Consider the following 26,001-nt stretch of genomic DNA (forward strand, 5'->3'; position numbering starts at 1 on the left):
CAGTTTCCCACCCACCTGAGCTGTTGGAAATCGTCACAGCCCACCTGTATGAATCACCCTATGACCTTTTGTTATGATGCAGGGCCGAATTCCTTCGGCCAATGGACAATGGGATTGTAGGACCAGGAGATTGCATTGTGTGTGGGGCATAAATAGGCAGGCCGACCACATCCAGCTCTCACTCTCTCATCAACGGTTATCTGCTGATAGCCGGGAGCTGGATATCGAGGTGCAGGCGATCATACCCTTTGTGCGTAAGTTTCTCTCCGTTATCATTGTCTTTCTGTGAGCCAATTTCTCTCATCTCATCTCTCTCTCTCTCTCTCTCTCTCTCTCTCTCTCTGTTCTGTTCTCTCATATCTCCCCTAGACTAGGCTAGTATTGTATTGTATTAGATAGTATTGTATTGTATTGCATTTAGGTCAGTGTAGTATTGTCTTTTTGTATTTATTGTTTAGTTCTGTGGTTAGGAAGTCTCTGTTATATTGTAGTGTATCATTTGTACTGTTATCCCCTTTTTACAAGTATATTAGATATAATACAGTTAATAGGCTTTGGAACCTAAACCAGCATCTGTGTATTTCCTATAGTGTTAAGTGTTCACTTGAGCGTCGGTGACGCTCAAGCAGCTTTGTAGTTAGTCAGGTTACACAAGGTTGCACTTACACCCTGTACTCACATTAAGGTATTCAGTGTATTTCATTGGTATAAGGTTTTATCATAAAGGTATAGTGTTGTAAGCGTCTGCATCGCTGGTGACCTCCTCGTGGTCTCGAGCGTATGCTACGCTACAGCGAATCATTCCCCTAGACATAACCAATAACGTGTCCTGTGATCCCTGGGCCGTGAGCGAACGTGACGCTTGAGCGTCTCGCCTACGGCTGAGCGATCGTTACGCAACTAGCGTACCATTACGGTACTTCTTAAATAAACAGCGTACAGTGTTCTTAGCTTCATAAAGGGTTGTTATAAGGCAAAGGAATTTAGCATTGTCAATTGCGGGCTCGTCCTATACTTCTCACATCTGCACTAGGTAGATCAGCGGACATTATCCCTCCAGCAAAGGGTGGGAGGTTGTCTCACAGTGCTGACGGGATAAGCGTCTGCTTCGCTTAGATAAAGAGTGCTGAAGGAACCCGGTAACCGGAAGTAAGAACAAAACGCTTGTGTCTTTTAAAACTTTTATTTCTCTTCTGTCTTGCGTATACACGCACGCATACATATATCTGCATTTCTGTTTCATTTTTCGTATATCACTATTCCTGTTTGCCAATTTTATAGTTGATAGAAAGTGCTAAAAAGAGATTTGCTGTTATTTCATAGTAGAGGTAATAGTTAAAGTATAGAACAAACACACGGTTTGTCTGAGATACAAGGCAGTCAGTGTGGATTGCGGTAGATGATCAGGGATCATTTACATTGATAAAAATATATTGTGTTACGGTGGATCCTTTGCATTGCGTACACGTGTCGCTAACAAAGACTAGCGTACGCAATCCAAAAGGCAGACGCACGCAGCGTACATTACGCAACGTAGCGTCCGGTTACGCTCACGTAGCTCAAGTCACGAAAAAGTTGAATTAGCGCAAAGCGATAATTAGCGCAAGGCGATAAGTAACGCACAGCGGTAGATAACGCGAAGCGGTAAATAACGCAAATCTATTTTTAGAAAATCTGAAATTTAGTTTAACAGATCCTGCTCCTAATTGGTAACACTCTTGGGCTAAAGACAAATTTCTGCGCAGAAATAGATATAGAAACAAAAGTGTACATGTGTTGAGTGAGTGTGTTTTGTATACAAAAGTTTATATAACTTTAAGGTGGAACCAAAAGGAAAGCCGGGTACTCGTCAAGGGACATACGTGTAAGTGACATATACGGTGGCTAGGGAGGCATCCCTGGTTAAATAATATTTGAGCATTAGAGTATAGCGGACCATAAGGTAACAAGACCAGGAGGTCATAAGGTAACAAGACCAGGAGGTCATAAGGTAACAAAGAGGTCCGCTATAAAAGTCCAGTGGCACAACGCCTGGGGTGTTGGTGCAGAACCCATATAGGCCATACAAGCTCTGGCTGAAGGAATCACAGCCGGAAACATAGATTCCATTGATCTTTCAGTACATGACAAGTAGTGCTCGTATACTGAACGATTGGACCGCACGTTATTGTGTGCAGTAGTTAGTAATCTGACCTAATACCATTAGAGTAAAGTGGTCACAAACGCTATCTGTACATTCTGACGTGATTTGTGTAATTTTTTATTTTTGGAAGGGAAGTTCGCTGGTCACTCAGGAACTATCTAACAACCCCAACTTTACTGGAAAGAGTAAGTGTCCTGCGGGTAACCCTCATATGTTCCAGTAAATAAAGGTTCACAGGGGCCCTAGGTTGGGTCCAGCAGCTCTGGCTACAGTGATTGCAGCACAGGCCAACGTGGGCGAGAAGTAAGTGGGGTACTTGATAAACCACCACCGCCGGCCTGCCCAAGGACATCTTGGTTTGTTTGTAAGGGTTCGCTGAAAGCCTTGATATTCAAGGAGGAATAAGCAACGCCTGCAGATTATGGGGGCCATTTGTTCAGGTAGGGGGCGATCAACCCTGGTTCAGGTTGATTCTGTGAACCGACCAGTTGGGTCGGCACGATATGTAATGTGTGAAAAATATGGAATTCACACCGAATCTTTATGTGATGAATGGGAGAGAATGACTGTACAAGACAGGGACAAGTTCCCAAGAATAGGTAGCTTTAGTCCAGAAGTGTTACAAAATTTAAGGAGGAGGATATGTCTCGTAAAATCAACAAAGAGACGAATTCAACATCATGATTGTTTACAGTTATGGCACCAGGAAGGTGAGATACAGAGAGGTTTGGCTCTGGCGGCAGGATCTGGGGCAGTCAGGAAGTTGATTGCCACAGCTCCTCCTCCACCATACATTGCAGGAGAGAAGTTGATTGCGGAGAGAAACGCACTGGGTTGTAAAACACAAACTCTTAGTAACCCTGTAAATGTTAATGATGTTAACCAAATAACTCATGCAAGTATTAACCCGTGCAAGATGTACCCTGTTTTGAACCTTCCTCAGGAGTGTGATCAAGAAGACGATTCAGCAACAATTTCAGCTCTCTCTCTTGCAGCCACCATAGCAGAGACCACAGTAGGCACAGCGACACCCACGAGATTAGTGAAAGCCCCTAGCGGAGGGATAGGTGAGGTCGTGTCAACGGGTAAGTACGGCACCATGCACTACACTGAAACAATTGTACCACAACAAGCTGTAGAATCTACACAGGAAGAGGCTGTTAGAATTGCTCCTGTAAGGGTAATAGCAGTTCCCAATGGAAAAACAGATGTGTCTGGAGCCACTCCCATAAGGAACATTGCCATGTACACTCCATTTTCCAGAATGGAATTAAGAACAATAGTGTCCGAATTTCCTGACCCCAGGAAGGATTTAGTTGCTAGCCAAAAATACATCAGGGATCTAGGTAACACTGTAGAACCCAACAACAAGGATTGGCAGATACTGCTACGAGCTTGTTTACCTTCCAATGTTGATGCAACTCAGTTTTTAGCTGATTGTGCATTGGATAAAGATGTACCGCTTACAGACGTGTACAACAAGGATAATGTAAAAAGGATAAATTTACAGCTAAAGGAGTATTTCCCAGCCGTTGTTAAATGGAATAAAATATTTTCCATTAAGCAAAAGGAGTCCGAAACGGCAACAGAATATTTTCACCGGGCACTATTAGAAATGGCAAAGTACACTGGTATAGAAGACATTAAGACCAACCCAAACCATCGGGAAGTAGCAGTATCTGTACTGATGGATGGTTTAAAGGAAACATTAAAGACTAGGGTTCAGACCACGCAACCGTGCTGGCGAGGTCTGTCAGTGTCCGGCTTGAGAGAAGCTGCTATTGATCACGACAGAAACATCACTAGGCACAGGGAATCGCAAAGTGATAAGTTGATGTCCGTAAGTATACAGGCGCTGACCACAAGGCAGCCTGCGTATGTACCACCGAATCCTGTGGGTAAGGCAAGTGTAATAACATGTTTTTCTTGTAACAGACCGGGACACTTTGCACGAGAATGTAGAACAAAGAATGTACAAAGATCTTTTAAACCCCCTAGACAACAACACAACACACGACATTGGGAGCAGGGTCCACAGAGGCGGAGTTTTGAGCCACATACAGGGGAAACAAAAAGATATCCCCCGAACAGAGATTGGCATGCCTCTGGTAGTTCCCAGCTAACTCCCTCACAAGTAGTTGCTGCCAGCGGGATTCTGGGAGGTCAGCATACCCAATAGGGGTGTGGCCATACCTGTAATCTGCAGCCAGTTAAGTTGATTGCTAGTCTTGGAAACGAACCAGAAATTGCAATCAATGTAGCTGGTAAAACTTTAAACTTTCTTGTAGACACAGGGGCGGCCAAGTCAGTGATAAATTCGACAGTGGGCATGAGAACCACTGGTAGGACAATTCCAGCCATGGGAGTAACAGGAGTAGTCCAGCACTACCCTGTTAGCAAACCAGCCGAGATTACAATAGGGCCTTTGCATACCAAGCATTCCTTTTTGCTGGCTGCATCTGCACCAACTAATCTCCTGGGGAGAGACTTACTATGTAAAATGGGTTGCGTCATTTATTGTACTCCTGAAGGTGTATTCTTGGACATTCCTGAGAATCACGCTCAGGAAGTACGAGACATGTTAGACTCCCCATCAAAATTAATGTCACATTCCATTATGACAAATAGGAATCCATCCCAAGTAGAAGAGATGATATCTCAGATACCAGAGTCACTTTGGACAAAAGATGGACAGGACACTGGATTAATGGCAAACGTAGCTCCAGTAGTTGTGCAAGTAAAAGATGGTAGGATAGCTCCAAAAATCCCACAGTATCCTCTGAAGCCAGAGGTGGAGCTAGGAGTTTTTCCCGTAATAGAGCGCTTGCTACAACAGGGCATTCTAGTAAGAACGTCCAGCACCGCAAATAGTCCCATCTTCCCTGTTAAAAAGAGTGGGGGGAGGGGTTACAGGCTAGTGCAGGATCTAAGGGGGATTAACAAAATAGTTGAGAGTCAGTTCCCCGTAGTGCCTAATCCAGCTGTCATCCTAATGCAAATTCCTCCCACTGCCAAATTTTTCACTGTTATTGACCTCTGCTCCGCTTTCTTTTCGGTACCTCTGCACCCTGACAGCCAATATTTGTTTGCATTCACATACAGAGGAGTCCAATACACGTGGACTCGGTTACCCCAAGGTTTCATAGATAGTCCAAGTATATTTTCTCAGGCTTTGCATGATTGTTTACAGTCTTTCCAACCAGACAGTGGATCAGTATTGATACAGTATGTGGACGATTTATTACTGTGTTCAGATTCACTGGAAGCATCTCTGAAGGATACGAAACAGCTCCTGTTTCATCTTTCAGACACAGGTCACAAGGTTTCCAAAGACAAGTTGCAATTATGCCAAGCTAAGGTAAAATATTTGGGACACTGTCTAACACAAGGACTGAGACACCTGACCGCTGATAGAATCCAAGCCATTAGAGACATGACACTGCCACAAACCCAGCAACAGATCAGGACGTTTTTAGGAATGTGTGGGTATTGCCGTAATTGGATCCCAGGGTTTTCCATATTGGCGCTACCTTTGCAGGAAATGGTCTCTTCAAACAAACCTGATCGGATTTCGCATACAGACGAATCTGAAACAGCATTTGAGAGACTCAAACAGTGCCTAACGCAGGCACCAGCACTAGGTATGCCAGACTATGGGAAACCCTTTGAACTATACGGAACAGAAAGTGCTGGGTGCGCAGCAGGTGTACTAACACAAAAACACGGTGATGCCAGCAGGCCAATTGCATACTACAGCGCCCAGCTAGATACGGTAGCGCGATCCCTCCCCACATGCTTGCGTAGCGTTGCGGCAATAGCATTGCTAGTGACAAAAAGCGAAGATGTCGTGCTAGGCCACAACCTCACAATCCATACACCGCATGCGGTATCTGCCTTATTGAATTCTGCCCAAACCAGACACGTCTCATCAGCAAGGTTTACAAGATGGGAATTGGCATTAATGGCCCCCGTAAACATCACCATAAGGAGATGCAGCGCATTAAATCCTGCAACATTTCTCCCAGGTGTGCCTGGTCAGACACAAAGGGTGGAAGGTGAGAGTGATGGGGAAGGAGGATTTAATGCAAAGGAAGATACACATGATTGTATGGAATATTTGACCCAAAATTTTACCGCAAGGCCTGACATCAGTGACAATCCACTGGAAGATGCAGAACTCACGTTCTACACGGACGGTAGTTGTCACAGACAGTCAGACTCGGGAGACTTGTGTACTGGATACGCAGTCGTAGATGACCAAGACACCATAGAAGCGGAACCGCTAGGCCCACCTCACTCAGCCCAGGTTGCTGAACTGGTCGCCCTAACCAGAGCATGTGAATTGGCTAAGGGTAAGTCAGCCAATATCTACACCGATTCCAGATACGCGTTCGGGGTAGTCCATGATTTCGGAGCCCTATGGCGGCTCAGAAATTTCATGACGGCAGCTGGTACACCGATAGCGCATGCAGCTCACATAAAAAGGCTTCTAACAGCGATACAGGAACCCGACAGAGTGGCTGTTATCAAATGTAAAGCACATACATATAGCCAAGACCCAGTATCCCTTGGTAACAGCCGAGCAGACGAAGCCGCAAAGCTTGCAGCTGCTACCCCCACACGGACAGACACCACACAGTTGATGGTATTTAATACCATCAACACACAGAAGTTGTGTGAGATGCAGAATCTGTGTTCCACACAGGAAAGAGCAGTCTGGAAGGCAAAGGGATATGGCCAGGAGTCCTCAGGGCTCTGGACGGATGGACATGGTAAACCAGTAGCCCCCAGGGCATACCTTCCATGTCTGGCTGAAGCAGCTCACGGGCTGACTCATCTAGGCAAGGAGGGGATGTGCAAATTGGTAAGAGCATACTGGTGCGCCCCAGGATTCTCCTCTCATGCGAGTAAAAGAGCAATGTCATGCCTTACCTGTCTGAGAAAGAATATTGGAAAAGCAATACCTACAGAACCATCCCATATCCCACCTGCCGGCGGCCCTTTCCAGGTAATACAAATTGACTTCATTCAATTACCCCCATGTCGAAATTTGAAATATGTACTTGTCTGTATAGATGTTTTCTCGAATTGGGTCGAGGCTTTTCCAGCAGCTACAAATACCGCTATGTTTACAGCTAAGAAAATTGTGCAGGAATTTGTATGTAGATATGGTATCCCTAGAATCATTGAAAGTGATAGGGGTACCCATTTTACAGGTGATGTCTTTCAAGGAATGTGTAAATTGATGGGTATTGATAGCAAGCTGCACACTCCGTACCGTCCACAGGCGAGTGCGAAGGTCGAAAGAGTGAACAGCACTATTAAAAATAAATTGAGTAAAGTAATGGCAGAGACAGGATTGACGTGGCCAGAAGCTTTACCCATTGTTTTGTATAGCATCAGAACCACTCCCAGGTCCCCTCTTAATCTGTCTCCTTTTGAAATCTTGTTTGGTCGACAACCGCATGTCATGATTAACCCTCAGGATGATTTGAAATGTAACAATGAAGTAACTGTAAAGTACTTGATTAACATGAGTAAACAGTTGAGGAATCAAAATGATAATCTGAAGTTAATGATTCCTGATTTACCAGATAGTAATTGTCATGACATTGAACCTGGGGATTATGTAATGATACGAAATTTTCTACGCTCAGGTTGTCTTATTGATAGATGGGAAGGACCATACCAGGTCTTATTGACTAGCACCACAGCATTGAAGGTTGCTGAGAGAGAGACTTGGGTCCATTCATCCCACTGCAAAAAGGTTGCTGATCCAGAGAAGTCCCGCGATAAGGAACAGACGGTAGAGGTTGTATCACTGGAGTGTCTGTTCCAGGAGGATTGAGGCGGCACCTGAGCCTTGAAGACCGAAAGCAGTTGTCGACTCCCTTCTCCCTTTTATTGTTTTTCTCCACTTCCCAGCCCCTCTCCCTTAAAATTTCTTTTTCCCCCTCCTCATTCTTCTCTATTTCCTCCTCAAAGATGGACTTGCCCCAAGAGACTGTGATCCGGATTTTGATGTTAACCATGATGTTGACCAGAGCAGTCTGTTCCGGCGAGAGTACCATAGAGGTCGAAAGAGGTTCTGGAATGGGTTCCGATTATGATGATGGAGGCGTAGTATTCCAAGATCAACCAAACCAACAAGCAAAGGCGAGTATCAGAAAACGATCCGATAGAAGAAATTGTGATGGATTGTTAGCTGAAGAAAATTGTATCTGTAGGCTCTGTGATAATCTGGTTGAAGATGGATGCATAAAGAAATGCCAATCTAGTTTTAATATCCATATAGACCGGCATCCATTGAGTGACTATCACTCCTTAGTGGGTAACGTGTTAAACCAAACAGATTGTTGGGTATGCTCTCAAGTACCTCAGGGTCACAGCAAATCAGGGCTAGTACCATTTCCTTTAACGTTAGGGGAGGTACTTGAGCTAAGTGGTGGGAGACCGGTGGACCGGAGGTTTAACATCTCCAGCCCTCCTAGTTTGAAGCTCCACCAATACCATGTGGATAGGTCCCTCTTATGTTTTAACATCTCCAATCCTAGAAAACCGGGAAATTGGGAAGTGTCATGGAGCAACCTTACCATGACCTTTTCACACAGAGCAGATAGAATGCCTACAGATACAGAGCTCGTACGCCACATAGCCAGTAGAGGAAAATCTTTCCGGTATCGATATACCTTAGGGAATAGGATTACTAGAGTTGGAGAGGTATCACCAGGATACTGTGCACATATCGTACAAACCGATACGTGCATTAAGCAGTTGGAAGAATTAGGGTCAGGAGATTTCACCTGGAAGGTTTGTAACATGGTCATGTCCTTCTCCGTCCCTTATGTTCTCCCCGATGATGCATATTTCATATGTGGGAGAAAGGCGTACAAATGGCTTGCCCCAAACTCTGAAGGATTGTGCTATATTGGAAAAGTATTGCCTGAAGTGATGACTGTTACACATGACAAAATGAAGGACATACACCGTGGTGCCCAAGCTCCTTATACTCACACTCACTACGAGCACCGGGTTAAAAGACAACTGTCAGAAAGGTTAGAGCATCCGGCCTCTGATCTTATCCATGAATCCACCGGGATTCAGGTTCTGGTAGCGTTAGATTTCACTCGTACCGCTCGGGGAGTGATGAATTATAGATACATTTCCGCACTCGCCAATTTGTTAGATAATATCACTGAAATGTATGATGACACGTTTAGATACACTGGAAGAGAACTTCAAGCTTATAAAACAGAACTAGTTCAGCATAGGATGGTTCTTAATTATCTTACAGCAGTAACAGGCGGATATTGTGTTACATTGGCAACACAGTACGGCATAAAGTGTTGCACGTATATCACAAATAGCACCGAGGATCCGGTAGAGGTCATAGACCAAAAGATGGACGATATTCTCCAATTGAAGTGGGAATTTCGTCGAAAACACAATCTCACCCTTGCTGCTGTAGGTAATGAGCTGACTGGTTGGGTGTCATGGTTGAACCCGCGAAATTGGTTCTCCGGTTTGGGAGACTGGGCTCAAGGAGTCATAATGGATGTTGGAAAGTTTCTACTATGTATCTTAGGTGTCGTTATATCGATTGGACTGATATTTAGATGCGGGCAGGCTTTAATGAGGTGCAAACAAAGTACAAAAGTGATGAGCTTGAGGAGTGAGGAAACTGTAATTAACCTGGATTTGATTTATGACCCAATGATAGAAACCAGAATGTGATGAAAATGCGATTATACGGTCCGTTTCTTTCACCTGTTTTTCTGCTTTTCTCCAAGATACAAAGACCCCCTTGGACGAGGAAGCTGACGAGACGAGATGTATACAGACAACGGATTGACCAAAGAAGAAGATTTGACAACTTTAAATATGGACACTTGATGAACTTTGCCATAGATCCCCAGTTTCCCTAGTATCTTTAAACTCACGCTAGCCCAACATTTTTGTAAATCTGATGGCTCAGACAAAGCTATTTGCTCATGCCTAAGGAGCAATACAGCGCAAAGAAGACGACTCTCAACAGATACCGAAAACAACTTCGACGACAGATGTACATTTCCCTGACATAGAATATCATTGCATTTTTCGTAAGTGTTCTTTATCTTCATCTCTACAACCCTCAGGTAACGACACACATAGACGATAGGGAATACAGGCACAGATATCAGCAACCACATACCTCCCCCATTCATGTATCATCAACTAAAATGTGCATCCCCATTTTGTTACAACCACAGCCGAAAAGAGCTCGGTAAAGTTTGACAGCCCATCCACAGACCTGTACCACAGGATAAGAAGGAATTCAAATGTATACTTCGCAATACCTCGAAGCTTGATTTACAACACGTACGGCACGATGATACATGACCCCCCCAAACATGGATTCATACACACATGCTTCTGCTATCTCACTAGGTCATACCCTCTTCACACCTTCTCCTCTCTCCTCCCCTACCCAACCATGGAAATCAATTAACCCCTGACTTACATTTTTCTCCTTAAATGTTTTGTGGCAGTTATTATTGACTGCCAAAGGGTGGACTGTCAAAGTCAGAAAAATGTCTCAATGCACGTTGCCATATTTGCACCGCACACTGGTCCGCGCTGCGCGTGCATGCGCTCTCCCGTGGATTCGCATACCCGCAATAACGTGCACTCGCAGGCGCGGTATGCGTATTTACGGTAGAGTTTATGTAGTCGTAGCGTGCGACTCATTCGTTACAAATGTTCACAATTAATGTAGTTTATAGATCATGGTCCCTTTGATAGATTCTGAAAGTTTGGTTAAAATACAATGTCCCAGAGCTGAGGAATCCCTCTTTATATCGTACAAAGGGTCTAACAGGAATCATACAGCAGTGTTTGGTACCCATCGGAAGAGTATTTAATTAGCAATATTCCGGTGTTGGTTTGGAGCGTATTAATCGCTCGTGCGAATAGTTATGGACATAAGAAGTTTATGTCCATTTCTATTATTTACACATACTCAGGTATGCGGCGGGAAACCCAGTTTCCCACCCACCTGAGCTGTTGGAAATCGTCACAGCCCACCTGTATGAATCACCCTATGACCTTTTGTTATGATGCAGGGCCGAATTCCTTCGGCCAATGGACAATGGGATTGTAGGACCAGGAGATTGCATTGTGTGTGGGGCATAAATAGGCAGGCCGACCACATCCAGCTCTCACTCTCTCATCAACGGTTATCTGCTGATAGCCGGGAGCTGGATATCGAGGCGCAGGCGATCATACCCTTTGTGCGTAAGTTTCTCTCCGTTATCATTGTCTTTCTGTGAGCCAATTTCTCTCATCTCATCTCTCTCTCTCTCTCTCTCTCTCTCTCTCTGTTCTGTTCTCTCATATCTCCCCTAGACTAGGCTAGTATTGTATTGTATTAGATAGTATTGTATTGTATTGCATTTAGGTCAGTGTAGTATTGTCTTTTTGTATTTATTGTTTAGTTCTGTGGTTAGGAAGTCTCTGTTATATTGTAGTGTATTATTTGTACTGTTATCCCCTTTTTACAAGTATATTAGATATAATACAGTTAATAGGCTTTGGAACCTAAACCAGCATCTGTGTATTTCCTATAGTGTTAAGTGTTCACTTGAGCGTCGGTGACGCTCAAGCAGCTTTGTAGTTAGTCAGGTTACACAAGGTTGCACTTACACCCTGTACTCACATTAAGGTATTCAGTGTATTTCATTGGTATAAGGTTTTATCATAAAGGTATAGTGTTGTAAGCGTCTGCATCGCTGGTGACCTCCTCGTGGTCTCGAGCGTATGCTACGCTACAGCGAATCATTCCCCTAGACATAACCAATAACGTGTCCTGTGATCCCTGGGCCGTGAGCGAACGTGACGCTTGAGCGTCTCGCCTACGGCTGAGCGATCGTTACGCAACTAGCGTACCATTACGGTACTTCTTAAATAAACAGCGTACAGTGTTCTTAGCTTCATAAAGGGTTGTTATAAGGCAAAGGAATTTAGCATTGTCACACCGGAAGAAATACTCTCTGAACCTCTGTGTCCAGAATCATCCCGAGAAAAGACAATGTTGTCATCGGTTCCAACTGTGACCTTGGATAATTTATGATCCAACCGTGTTGTTGGAGTATTGACAGGGAGAGTGTGATGTTTTGTAACAACTGCTCCCTGGATCTCGCCTTTATCAGGAGATCATCTAGATAAGGAATTATACTGACTCCTTCTTGACGCAAGAGGATCATCATCTCCACCATCCCCTTGGTGAAAAGCCCTCTGCGCCGTGGAGATACCGAAAGGTAACGTCTGGAATCGGTAATGGCAATTCTGAACCGCGAATCACAGAGAAGCCTGGTGAGGAGGATAAAAGGGAACATGCAGGTAAGCATCCTTTATCTACTGACCCCCTGTAATCCCTCTCCTCCAGCGTGGAAATCACTGACCCAAGTGATTCCATCTTGAACTTGAACCATTTTTAGTAGAGATTCAGATTTTTAGGTTCAGGGGGGTCTGACTAAGCCGTCCGGTTTCGGAACAACAAGGAGGCTTGAATAACCCCCTCCCTTTGTTGTGACCCAGGCACCAGGACTATGACCTGGTCCTGACAGAACATTTGAATTACCGATATAACTGCTTCTCTTCCTGGAAGAGACGCCGGCAAGGTCGATTTTAAAAATCGGCATGGGGGAACGTCTTGATTCGTACCCCTGGGACACTATATGTAAAACCCAGGGATCCAGGTCAGATTGACTCCAATTCTGACTGAGTAGTTTTAGACGTGCCCCCACCTGAGTGACCTCCCGCGAGAGGGCCCAGTGTCATGCTGTACACATGGCAGAAGTATGGGTAGCCTTCTTTACTAGAGATGAGCGCCTGAAATTTTTCGGGTTTTGTGTTTTGGTTTTGGGTTCGGTTCCGCGGCCGTGTTTTGGGTTCGAACGCGTTTTGGCAAAACCTCACCGAATTATTTTTGTCGGATTCGGGTGTGTTTTGGATTCGGGTGTTTTTTTCCAAAAACACTAAAAAACAGCTTAAATCATAGAATTTGGGGGTCATTTTGATCCCAAAGTATTATTAACCTCAAAAACCATAATTTACACTCATTTTCAGTCTATTCTGAATACCTCACACCTCACAATATTATTTTTAGTCCTAAAATTTGCACCGAGGTCGCTGTGTGAGTAAGATAAGCGACCCTAGTGGCCGACACAAACACCGGGCCCATCTAGGAGTGGCACTGCAGTGTCACGCAGGATGTCCCTTCCAAAAAACCCTCCCCAAACAGCACATGACGCAAAGAAAAAAAGAGGCGCAATGAGGTAGCTGTGTGAGTAAGATTAGCGACCCTAGTGGCCGACACAAACACCGGGCCCATCTAGGAGTGGCACTGCAGTGTCACGCAGGATGGCCCTTCCAAAAAACCCTCCCCAAACAGCACATGACGCAAAGAAAAAAAGAGGCGCAATGAGGTAGCTGACTGTGTGAGTAAGATTAGCGACCCTAGTGGCCGACACAAACACCGGGCACATCTAGGAGTGGCACTGCAGTGTCACGCAGGATGTCCCTTCCAAAAAACCCTCCCCAAACAGCACATGACGCAAAGAAAAAAAGAGGCGCAATGAGGTAGCTGTGTGAGTAAGATTAGCGACCCTAGTGGCCGACACAAACACCGGGCACATCTAGGAGTGGCACTGCAGTGTCACGCAGGATGTCCCTTCCAAAAAACCCTCCCCAAACAGCACATGACGCAAAGAAAAAAAGAGGCGCAATGAGGTAGCTGTGTGAGTAAGATTAGCGACCCTAGTGGCCGACACAAACACCGGGCCCATCTAGGAGTGGCACTGCAGTGTCACGCAGGATGTCCCTTCCAAAAAACCCTCCCCAAACAGCACATGACGCAAAGAAAAAAAGAGGCTTTTTACTGATATTTGGTGTTTTGGATTTGACATGCTCTGTACTATGACATTGGGCATCGGCCTTGGCAGACGACGTTGCTGGCATTTCATCGTCTCGGCCATGACTAGTGGCAGCAGCTTCAGCACGAGGTGGAAGTGGATCTTGATCTTTCCCTAATTTTGGAACCTCAACTTTTTTGTTCTCCATATTTTATAGGCAGAACTAAAAGGCACCTCAGGTAAACAATGGAGATGGATGGATTGGATACTAGTATACAATTATGGACGGACTGCCACGGTTAGGTGGTATAAAAAAACCACGGTTAGGTGGTATATAATACAATTATGGATGGACGGACTGCCTGCCGAGTGCCGACACAGAGGTAGCCACAGCCGTGAACTACCGCACTGTACACTGGTTGATAAAGAGATAGTAGTATACTCGTAACAACTAGTATGACGACGGTATAAAGAATGAAAAAAAAACCACGGTTAGGTGGTATATATTATAATACAATTATGGTTGGACGGACTGCCTGCCGAGTGCCGACACAGAGGTAGCCACAGCCGTGAACTACCGCACTGTACACTGGTTGATAAAGAGATAGTAGTATACTCGTAACAACTAGTATGACGACGGTATAAAGAATGAAAAAAAAACCACGGTTAGGTGGTATATATTATAATACAATTATGGTTGGACGGACTGCCTGCCGAGTGCCGACACAGAGGTAGCCACAGCCGTGAACTACCTCACTGTACACTGGTTGATAAAGAGATAGTAGTATACTCGTAACAACTAGTATGACGACGGTATAAAGAATGAAAAAAAAACCACGGTTAGGTGGTATATATTATAATACAATTATGGTTGGACGGACTGCCTGCCGAGTGCCGACACAGAGGTAGCCACAGCCGTGAACTACCGCACTGTACACTGGTTGATAAAGAGATAGTAGTATACTCGTAACAACTAGTATGACGACGGTATAAAGAATGAAAAAAAAACCACGGTTAGGTGGTATATATTATAATACAATTATGGTTGGACGGACTGCCTGCCGAGTGCCGACACAGAGGTAGCCACAGCCGTGAACTACCGCACTGTACACTGGTTGATAAAGAGATAGTAGTATACTCGTAACAACTAGTATGACGACGGTATAAAGAATGAAAAAAAAACCACGGTTTGGTGGTATATATTATAATACAATTATGGATGGACGGACTGCCTGCCGAGTGCCGACACAGAGGTAGCCACAGCCGTGAACTACCGCACTGTACACTGGTTGATAAAGAGATAGTAGTATACTCGTAACAACTAGTATGACGACGGTATAAAGAATGAAAAAAAAACCACGGTTAGGTGGTATATATTATAATACAATTATGGTTGGACGGACTGCCTGCCGAGTGCCGACACAGAGGTAGCCACAGCCGTGAACTACCGCACTGTACACTGGTTGATAAAGAGATAGTAGTATACTCGTAACAACTAGTATGACGACGGTATAAAGAATGAAAAAAAAACCACGGTTAGGTGGTATATAATACAATTATGGTTGGACGGACTGCCTGCCGAGTGCCGACACAGAGGTAGCCACAGCCGTGAACTACCGCACTGTACACTGGTTGATAAAGAGATAGTAGTATACTCGTAACAACTAGTATGACGACGGTATAAAGAATGAAAAAAAAACCACGGTTAGGTGGTATATATTATAATACAATTATGGTTGGACGGACTGCCTGCCGAGTGCCGACACAGAGGTAGCCACAGCCGTGAACTACCGCACTGTACACTGGTTGATAAAGAGATAGTAGTATACTCGTAACAACTAGTATGACGACGGTATAAAGAATGAAAAAAAAACCACGGTTAGGTGGTATATATTATAATACAATTATGGATGGACGGACTGCCTGCCGAGTGCCGACACAGAGGTAGCCACAGCCGTGAACTACCGCACTGTACACTGGTTGATAAAGAGATAGTAGTATACTCGTAACAACTAGTATGACGACGGTATAAAGAATGAAAAAAAAACCACGGTTAGGTGGTATATAATACAATTATGGTTGGACGGACTGCCTGCCGAGTGCCGACACAGAGGTAGCCACATCCGTGAACTACCGCACTGTACACTGGTTGATAAAGAGATAGTAGTATACTCGTAACAACTAGTATGACGACGGTATAAAGAATGAAAAAAAAACCACGGTTAGGTGGTATATATTATAATACAATTATGGATGGACGGACTGCCTGCCGAGTGCCGACACAGAGGTAGCCACAGCCGTGAACTACCGCACTGTACTGTGTCTGCTGCTAATATAGACTGGTTGATAAAGAGATAGTATACAATACTACTAATATACTGGTGGTCAGGCACTGGTCACCACTAGTCACACTGGCAGTGGCACTCCTGCAGCAAAAGTGTGCACTGTTTAATTTTAATATAATATTATTTATCATGTACTCCTGGCTCCTGCTATAACAACCTGCAGTGCTCCCCAGTCTCCCCCACAATTATAAGCTTTATATACAATACATTGATGTGCAGCACACTGGGCTGAGCAGTGCACACAGACTGAGTCACTGTGTGACTGTGTATCGTTTTTTTCAGGCAGAGAACGGATATATTAAATAAAACAAACAACTGCACTGTCTCTGGTGGTCACTGGTCACTGTGGTCGTCAGTCACTAAACTCTGTCTGCACTCTCTTCTAATCTACAGTATCACAGCAATCTCTCTCTCTCTCTCTCTTCTAAATCTAATCTAAATGGAGAGGACGCCAGCCACGTCCTCTCCCTATCAATCTCAATGCACGTGTGAAAATGGCGGCGACGCGCGGCTCCTTATATAGAATCCGAGTCTCGCGAGAATCCGACAGCGTCATGATGACGTTCGGGCGCGCTCGAGTTAACCGAGCAAGGCGGGAAGATCCGAGTCGCTCGGACCCGTGAAAAAAAAAGTGAAGTTCGTGCGGGTTCGGATTCAAAGAAACCGAACCCGCTCATCTCTATTCTTTACGTGGCAACCTGAAGCCGCTGTAGACATCTTTATGTCTCTTCCCCTAAGGGGAACCCTTTCGCTGTACTTACTTGGTTGAAAAGACTGCATGTGAGGGTGATCTCTTTGCCGGTGCCCGTGCAGAGGGCAAAAAATGTTGACTTACCTGCGGTAGCCGCTGAGACCAACGCCTCCAGTCCATCACCAAATGAGGCCTCACCTTTGTATAGGAGATCCTCCATACTTCTTTAGGAATTTGCATCCGCGTTTTACTGGCGAATCCCCAACACCTGCCGAGCCGATACTGCCGTGGTAGCGGCTTGTGAACTGAAGAGTCCAATATCTTTTATTGCTCCTAGCATGTATGCAGCAGCGTCTTTGATATTTCCTAACTAAGGTAGTATCTCATCTTTATCAATCGTATCAATTTCTGATGACACGTTCTCTGACCATTTTGTAATAGCGTGACACACCCACGCGCAAGCAATAGTGGACCTGAACAGTGTCTCTTTGCAACATATAGTTTTCACCTTTCGGTTCGTCGGCCCGTTTAGTGAAGCCGTGCCAAGTATAGGGAGAATTACCTTCTTTTTCACCCAAGACAGTACACTGTCTAACACAGGGGGTGACTGCCGGGAAAGAATATATTAAGCTTGTCTTATTTTATCTATTTCCCTGGAATCCCTATCGGCTACACAGGACTCAGAGTACGCGTCGGTAGCAGTAGTCATAACATTTGTAAATGGACATTATGTGACCCAGAGAGGGTCGCCTGCAGATGGAAGAAACAGAATGCTGACAAACATATCTTCTACATATCCAGCATGTAGCCTTAGATACAGCCTTAACCAATCCCCATGCAGGCTCTTGGTGTGCCGGTAGCGTCACCACCTTTCAACTCTGCGTCCCCAAATGTTTTCCTCCGTGAAGGAACTCCCTGCTTCGGATATGTCACCCACGTGTACCACACACACCTACAGACACACTGGGACTAATAGGGGACAGACCTCTGTCAGAGGTACACATAAAAAGGGGTTAGCCAGTTCACAACCCAGTGCAAAAACACACAAATCTGTGAAATATATCATAAAACAGGCCTGCAGTGCTTTCTAATATAACATGATACAATACAAGCACCATATACATCACCCCCCCCCCTCCTTTTTTGCACCCTGATACAAGTCAGTAGTGAAGGGAGGACCAGCATTTCTCTGGAGGAGAAAATGGCGATGAGTTGTGTGCTGGCTTAGTGAGGATGAAGCCCCGCCCCCATAATGGTGCGCTTCTCCCACTCTTAATGAAATAATTAATTTCACTGGCGGGGGTAGGACAGTGTGTGTTAATGTCCCCTTTTTGCCATAAACGAGTGTTTTTTCTGCCCAGGGCGCCCCCCCCCTGCGCCCTGCACCCTGCATATGTCTAGCAGTGTATGAGAGTGTGGGCTGTGAGGAGAAAGTTCTGCCTCTGAATGGCGCGCTTCATCCCGCCTTTTTCCAACTAAAATTTATACTTATGTCCCCTCTTGCCAGTGTATTTTGAGGATTTATATGCTGCCCTGGGCGCCCCTCCCCCCCACGCCCTGCACCCTGTAGTGCTGCTGTATGTGGGAGCATGGTGCGCAGCGTGCGATTGCTGCGCGGTACCTCAAAGCCATCACTGAAGTCTTCTGATCTTCTTCTACTCTCCTGTCTACTGACTTCTGGCTCTGCAAGGGGGGTGATGGCAGGCTCTGGGAATGAACCCCTAGGCGTACCTAGTGTTCCAAACCCTCAGGAGCTAATGGTGTCCTGTAGCCAAAGAAGCAGAGCCTTTAACTCACAGAAGTAGGTCTGACTTCTCTCCCCTACGTCCCACGAAGCAGGGAGACTGTTGCCAGCAGTTCTCCCTGAAAATAAAAAACCTAACATAAAGTCTTTTCGGAGAAACTCAGTAGAGCTCATCAGTGTGCATCCAGTCTGCCTGGGCACAGATTCTAAACTGGAGTCTGGAGGAGGGGCATAGAGGGAGGAGCCAGGTCACACCCTTTGAAAGTCTTAAAGTGCCCATGTCTCCTGCGGATCCCGTCTATACCCCATGGGTCTTGATGTGACCCCAGCATCCTCTAGGATGTATGAGAAATGTAATACATGTATAATGTATAATTCAAGAGCATAGTCTGGAACCTAATCCCTTGAGGAAGCAGTGGCCCCCAGGCAGTGGGGCCCACGAGGGCTTTTTCCCTGTGGGCCAGTCTGTCTCTCTGTGTGTGCACTTGCTACCCCACCAGGTCCTGTCGCACCCGATGTGTCGCTGGAGGACACATTGCTTCATGTGTGTGGGCCTTAAGTTTACTGCATCACCCAGTGACTCCTCCGCTTGTCTTATCCCTGATGTGACTGACTGGTGGGAGATTTTAATAGTGACTCAGAAGTGGCTGAAAACATGGAGTCTGGAGAGAACAGAGGTCTAATGGGGGGACAGCAATAGCATCCTCTTAGAAGGAAGGTCCTCAGGGAATCAATTGGGAGAAGTAGAAAACAGTGTTTACAGTATATTAGGGATCCAGTCAGCATGATTTGACCAATTTGTCTGAATGACAGGTTTTATCTATTTTACAGGGATTTTTGGGCAAATGTGTGATTGTCATTTGTTCTCATTCATTACCAGACTTTTTTTCCAACCAGCCAGATCTGGCAGATTATCTCACACATTTTTTTTATTTTGTAACTTGTGAGGGGAGGGGATGGGGGGGTTGCAATAGTTAGTAAATTGTGGTGGTGGAGGGAGGGTGAAGTTAGTGTTGCTTTGGCAGTCGGGAGGCACTAACAGGAAGGGGGCAGTGACTTAATGGGGGGTGACCAAAAATGTTGTGCCTAGGGGTGGCCTGATCCCTATATTCGTCCCTAAATAATATAACAACTTGAATAGGAATCCTGTGTCACTTGATTGCTGGATATTGATGTCATTTCTAGGTAACCAGAAACTCAGCACAGTACTGTAGCTCAGGTTTAGTGATATCACTCTGGTACAATAAAGATGTGCATACATGATGCTGTAGATCAGGCATTCCCAACCGCGGTCCTCAAGGCACACCAACAGTGCAGGTTTTAGTGATATCCAGGCTTCAGCACAGATGGTAAAATCAAAATAACTGAGGTACTAATTAAGTCACCTGTGTTCAAGCCTGGATATCACTAAAACCAGGACTGTTAGTGTGCCTTGAGCACCGTGGTTGAGAAACACTGTTGTAGATCATCAACATAGATCTTTATGGATGGCTGCAATATTCACTAATACAGTCAGTATAAGATAACTGTCCCAGAGACAGGTGCTTTACTTACATTGTCACAATTTCTAGGTCAAAATCTGGAAGAGAACTGCAATCTGTCTGTCACGTGGTATAGTATGGATGGAAACATTGCAATTGTGTTATTGGTCAATTTCCAGACACCAACATTTTTTAGAGCTGGTGCCTCATAAATCATGCCATCTTAGATGGCATTAGCACACTCTTTCCAAGCTTATTTATTTTAAAATGTTAAAAATACCAGGAGGCCATTAGTGTCTTGACTTGTTGTTCCACAGGTAGGTTGTTGACACTTGTGCTGAGGCAGGTTTGCTGGTACCTGTAGTCCACCTACAAAAAACAATATTAATTTCTATTCTTTACACATTAACCCCCCCCCCCACCCCACCCCCTTCCCCCCACTCACCACTACCAGGGGTGCAATAGCCCTGGGCTCTCGACCCAAAGGGTAAACGTAACAGCCTGCCATCACAGAGACTGCATCTTCAGCGTGTCATCTGAAGCATGGAATTAGGATTGGCGTTTGGACTGGATTTATCCCACTCACATTATGTGTTGTTTTCTTTTCTTATACCACCTTGGTTATTATTCTGTCACCATTCTGTGCGTCAGAGACTGGGTTCAGGGGCATTATCGTGCTGTGGCCCACGCAACAAGACCGCAAACTCGACTTAGGGAGATGATAGGTGCAGTCCATTTTGTGCAATTTACTCTATTGTTTGTAATTTTAACTTTTTTTATTAACTTTACCGTAGTTCTTTTAGTGCTGTCACCATTGTTTTAAACTTTTAATACTAACATATTATGCCTTTGTATTCAGCTTCTCTATTATTATTTTTTCTCTTTCCTCCACCTGGATATTATACTGTACTTACACTAATTGCGCAGCCTGCCAGATGTAACCTATGCAGTTCTCCCCACTTGGCTACCTTGGATGCACAACATATGTATCTATCCATTCAGTGCAGGGGCGGAAGTCTCGGAGGCAACGGAGTCGGTTGCCATCGGGCTCCAACCCTGACTACCTGCATCAAAAGAAAGCACAGGTTAAAAAAAATTGAGCTGTAATGGAGCACCGATCAGCATCAGCATGGTGCTCTGCCTCTGTGACTTCAGCTGTGTATTGTGTGGTCGCAGACATCCGACCGAGTCCCTAGCAGTTGCTGTAAGTTGGTTGAAGAGGAGCTGGCCTGCAGTCTGTGGAGTCGGGAGAACAGCAGTGGCCAGTAGGCACTGGCAGTCCAGAATAAGTGGTATGGCTCACAGAGTGGAAGGGGGGACATGGCTTACACACACTCAAGGGGAAGGGGGGACCTGGCTCACATATGGGAAGGGTGGACATGGCTCACATATGAGAAAGAGGACATGGCTCATATATGGGTAAGGGGATATGGCTCACATATGGGAAGAGGGACATGGCTCACATATGGGAAGGAGGACATGGCTCACATATGGGAAGGGGGACATGGCTCACATATGGGAAAAAGGACGTGGCACATGACTCTCACATGGGGAAGTAATGGGACATGGCTCACACAGGAGCCAAAGAAGGGGATGACGACGCAGGGGCCACCAGTTATAATAAAATCGAGAGACACACCAACCAACCAACCAACCAACCACGTGAGGTACGCCACAGCCTGAGGCTTAGACATAGAGTGTAAGTTTGATTTCCTATGCTATTTTTCATGTGCAGCCAATATGTTTTATTTTCACTGTGGTGGCCTATGTGCTTAATTGTTTTCACTGTGGTGGCCTATGTACGTTATTATTTTCACTGTGGTGGCCTATTTACTTTATTATTTTCACTGTGGTGGCCTATGTGCTTTATTATTTGTGGTGTCCTATGTGCGTTATTATTTTAACTGTGGTGGCCTATATTATTATTTTCACTGTGGTGGCCTATTTACTTTATTATTTTCACTGTGGTGTCCTATGTGTGTTATTTTTTTCTCTGTGGTGGCCTATGGGGGTAATTCTGAGCTGATCGCAGCAGGAACGTTGGCCCTCATTCCGAGTTGATCGCTCGCTAGCTGCTTTTAGCAGCAGTGCACACGCTGGGCCGCCGCCCTCTGGGAGTGTATCTTAGTTTAGCAGAAGTGCGAACGAAAGGTTAGCAGAACTGCTCGTAAAAATTTTCATGCAGTTTCTGAGCAGCTCAAAACCTACTCCTACCTTGCGTTCACTTCACTCAGTTTAGTTCCTGCTTTATAGTTACAAACACGCCCTGCGTTTGGCCAGCCGCTCCCCCGTTTCCCCTGGCACACCTGCGTTTTTACTGAAAAAGGCCAGTTACCACCCAGAAACACCCACTTCCTGTCAATCACTCACCGAGCAACAGAGCGACAGAAAAGCGTTGCTCGACCTTGTGTAAAACCGCATAATTTTGTGTGAAAGTACTTGACACGTGCGTACTGCGGCCCATACGCATGCGCAGAAATGCAGCTTTTTCACCTTATCGCCGCGCTGCGACCAAAAGCAGCTAGCGATCAACTCGGAATGAGGGCCTTTGATAGCAGTTGGGCAAAACCATGTGCACTGCAGGTGTGGCAGATATAACATGTGCAAAGAGAGTTAGATTTGGGTGAGGTGTGTTCAATCTGCAATCTAATTTGCAGTGTAAAAATAAAGCAGCCAGTATTTACCCTGCACAGAAAGAAACAAAATAACCCACCCAAATCTAACTCTCTCTGCACATGTTATATCTGCCTCCCCTGCAGTGCACATGGTTTTGCCCAACTGCTAACAAAATTCCTGCTGCGATCAACTCAGTGTGCATTATTATTTGTCTATCAGTGCTAGTGTGTGTGTGTGTGTGTGTGTGTGTGTGTGTGTGTGTGTGTGTGTGTGTGTGTGTGTGTGTGTGTGTATTTTAATCTACAATGGGGTCAGTAATGTAGTGTAGGGTATGGAGGAGTCAGTAATTTAGTGTAGGGTGTAAATGGGTCAATAGTTCAGTTTAGGGTACAGAGGTGTCAGTGATTTTGTCGCGGATATAGACAAGTCAGTTAAAATACTAATTATTTATTGCGGGGTGCACAACATTTATCTTGCCTCCAGGCAACTGGGATGAAGTTACGCCACTGATTCAGTGCATATCATTACACATGTTTCAGTCACCTCTATATGTCTTATTTCCTTGTAGGGTTTATCTCACACATTGTAACCTTTGTGGTGCCCCCAAGATCATAGTGTTTTGTGATAGCTACACTCAAACTTGCCTGCCTTAGGCAAGTCTATAGTTTGGACAGATTTGCCGTCAATGTACAGTAAGGTTGGATTTTGGACGGTTTTTAGACCTTTAGTAAATCTGAGGAACCTATTCTTCTCTATGTGAAAACATCGATTGTTGGTCCGATGTTTTAAAGTCAAGTTTTTGGTTGTTGTTCTGCTGTTGGTATGGACTTTAGTAAATGATTGATTTGCAAACCAATGGCAAAGTGACCAAAAACCCAAAAGTGACCTTTAGTAAAATGACCTCTAAAGGTGGGTACACACTAACAGATATATCTGCAGATCAATTGATCTGCAGATATATCTATGGACGGATCGAGCAGTGTGTTCAGCATACACACTGCTCGATCCGTCGGGGACTGACGTCATGAACTGGGCGGGCGTGTACACCCGCCCGCCCAGTTCACCTGTCAATCACCGCCGGCCGCCGCAGCATGTGTACGGGCGGTCGGCCGACCGCCCCGTACACACACAGCGACGCGCCAATATATCGGTAGATATATTGGCCGTCGGCTGTGCTGCACGGCCGACGCAATACGTCTGTGAACGACGGAGTTCACAGACGTATCGGCCGTACATACTGGCCGACGGTCCCGTGATATATCGGCCGTTCAGGAGAATGGCCGATATATCGACCAGTGTGTACGGGCCTTTAGTCTCATATGGTAATATTCAGTAATGTTATACTATTCACTCAGGACATGTGCTGTGTGACCAGGCAGTAGTCACTGTATTTAGCATTGCAAAATGATGCATTATCCCCACAATACAGGAAACTGAGCACTCTCAGCTTCCGGTGTCTCTCCAAGTCACACAGCTGATGAGAGGGGCAGACGAGTGCCAAGTGTAAGAGTCACCACCCATTCAATATTTCTCCAGACTGTCCAGACACAATAACATCTGCCCAGTGTCCGAACTCAATAACATCTGCCCAGTGTCCGAACTCTTGGAAATCCTGGACATGCAGTGGCTGGAAATAACTGCCCGTCCTGCTGCTCCACTTCTACCAGAATGTGGGGGTTGGGGGGTGGCAGACATGCTGAAGAATGATGTTAGACAGTGCATCACTCTGTGGTCTGTCTCCATTCCCAGCACTTGAGACAGCTTTACTGATTTAGTGTTTTACCTCCTAGTGTCAGCTCAGTGCAGGAGGAGGTGCTTAGTGCACAGTCTGAGAGAGTTCTTCCTGGGAGAGACAACTGCACTGACGTGCAGCTTCTGCTCTCCACAGTGTGTGACCTTGTCTACACCGCAGCCGCACCCTGTGTGTAGACAGCCGGATCCTGTGTGTACTGAGGTGCTGTGTTACTGCTGTACAGCTTCACATGTATACTGTGAGTTCCTGCTGCTGCAGAACATCTTCTATATACTACAAGCTGTTATCTCTGTTATATGAATAAACCAATCATCCTGGTTAAGTGCCGTCGTGTAGACTAACATCCTTATCCGACACCGCAACACTCTGCCAACAAACAGACGTTGTGGGCATGTGGGAAATAAAAAGCAGTGGAAGGTGTATGTCAGGAAGAAGTTTAGTGATGGTGGATGGCAGACATGTATGTGTGGGAGAAAAATCACAGACTCTCATCTTTACAGTCTCCAAACGGCTTCCTGCCTGGGTTGCTGACTGTTCAAAAAAGCTTTTAATGCTATGGCACCTGACTGTACAATTTATTGTGGTCAGTTTGTACTACTTTGTACCTTGTTGCTCCTTATCTCTGGAACTCTTTTGCTATCAGACTATGCACCTCTATTCAAAACTTCAAATGGGTTCTCAAGACCCCTTTTCTTCATCATAATCCACTGCCCCTTGCACCTTCCTCACTGTATACGTCATCTGTGTGACCCCGGCCTGTCTGCTCCTCCCCTTTAGAATGTAAGGTCTTACGAGCAGGGTCCCGCTTCCCTCATGTGCTTTTCCTTTCCTTACTTGTACTATCATCTATGGGATACATATTATATCCCAGCAGATGGGATGCCAGCTGTCAATATCCCATATGCCAGAATCCCGGGGGGCTCGCTGTGCTCGGCACTCATCGGACCTGGTGGCTCACTAAGCTCACCACAGGTTCTATTGCCACTCAGTTTGTGGTGTGGACACACCAAACGAGAGGGAATACCAGACGGGCATTGGGATTCCGGCTGTCAGTAAAATGCCAGCTGTTGGGATAATGGCCAGTATATTGACTGCATCCCTCATCTACTCCATACTCCCTACAATCAGCACCTAACCCTTGGTTGCTGCGCCCTCCTGCTTGGGTGTTGTGATCGCTGATGCAATAATGTTTATAAACCATGATCTTGTCCAGTTTTCTTGTTATTCACACATCAGTCTGTCAGTCCAGACTGCCATTAGTAGAGAGTGCTTCTTAGGGGAAGTAACTTCTACTTTCATAATGTCAGGCTTAAAAAAAGAGGCTGCAGCCGATGCAG

Source organism: Pseudophryne corroboree, chromosome 1 (genome assembly GCF_028390025.1).
Source record: "Pseudophryne corroboree isolate aPseCor3 chromosome 1, aPseCor3.hap2, whole genome shotgun sequence".
Lineage (NCBI taxonomy): Eukaryota > Metazoa > Chordata > Amphibia > Anura > Myobatrachidae > Pseudophryne > Pseudophryne corroboree.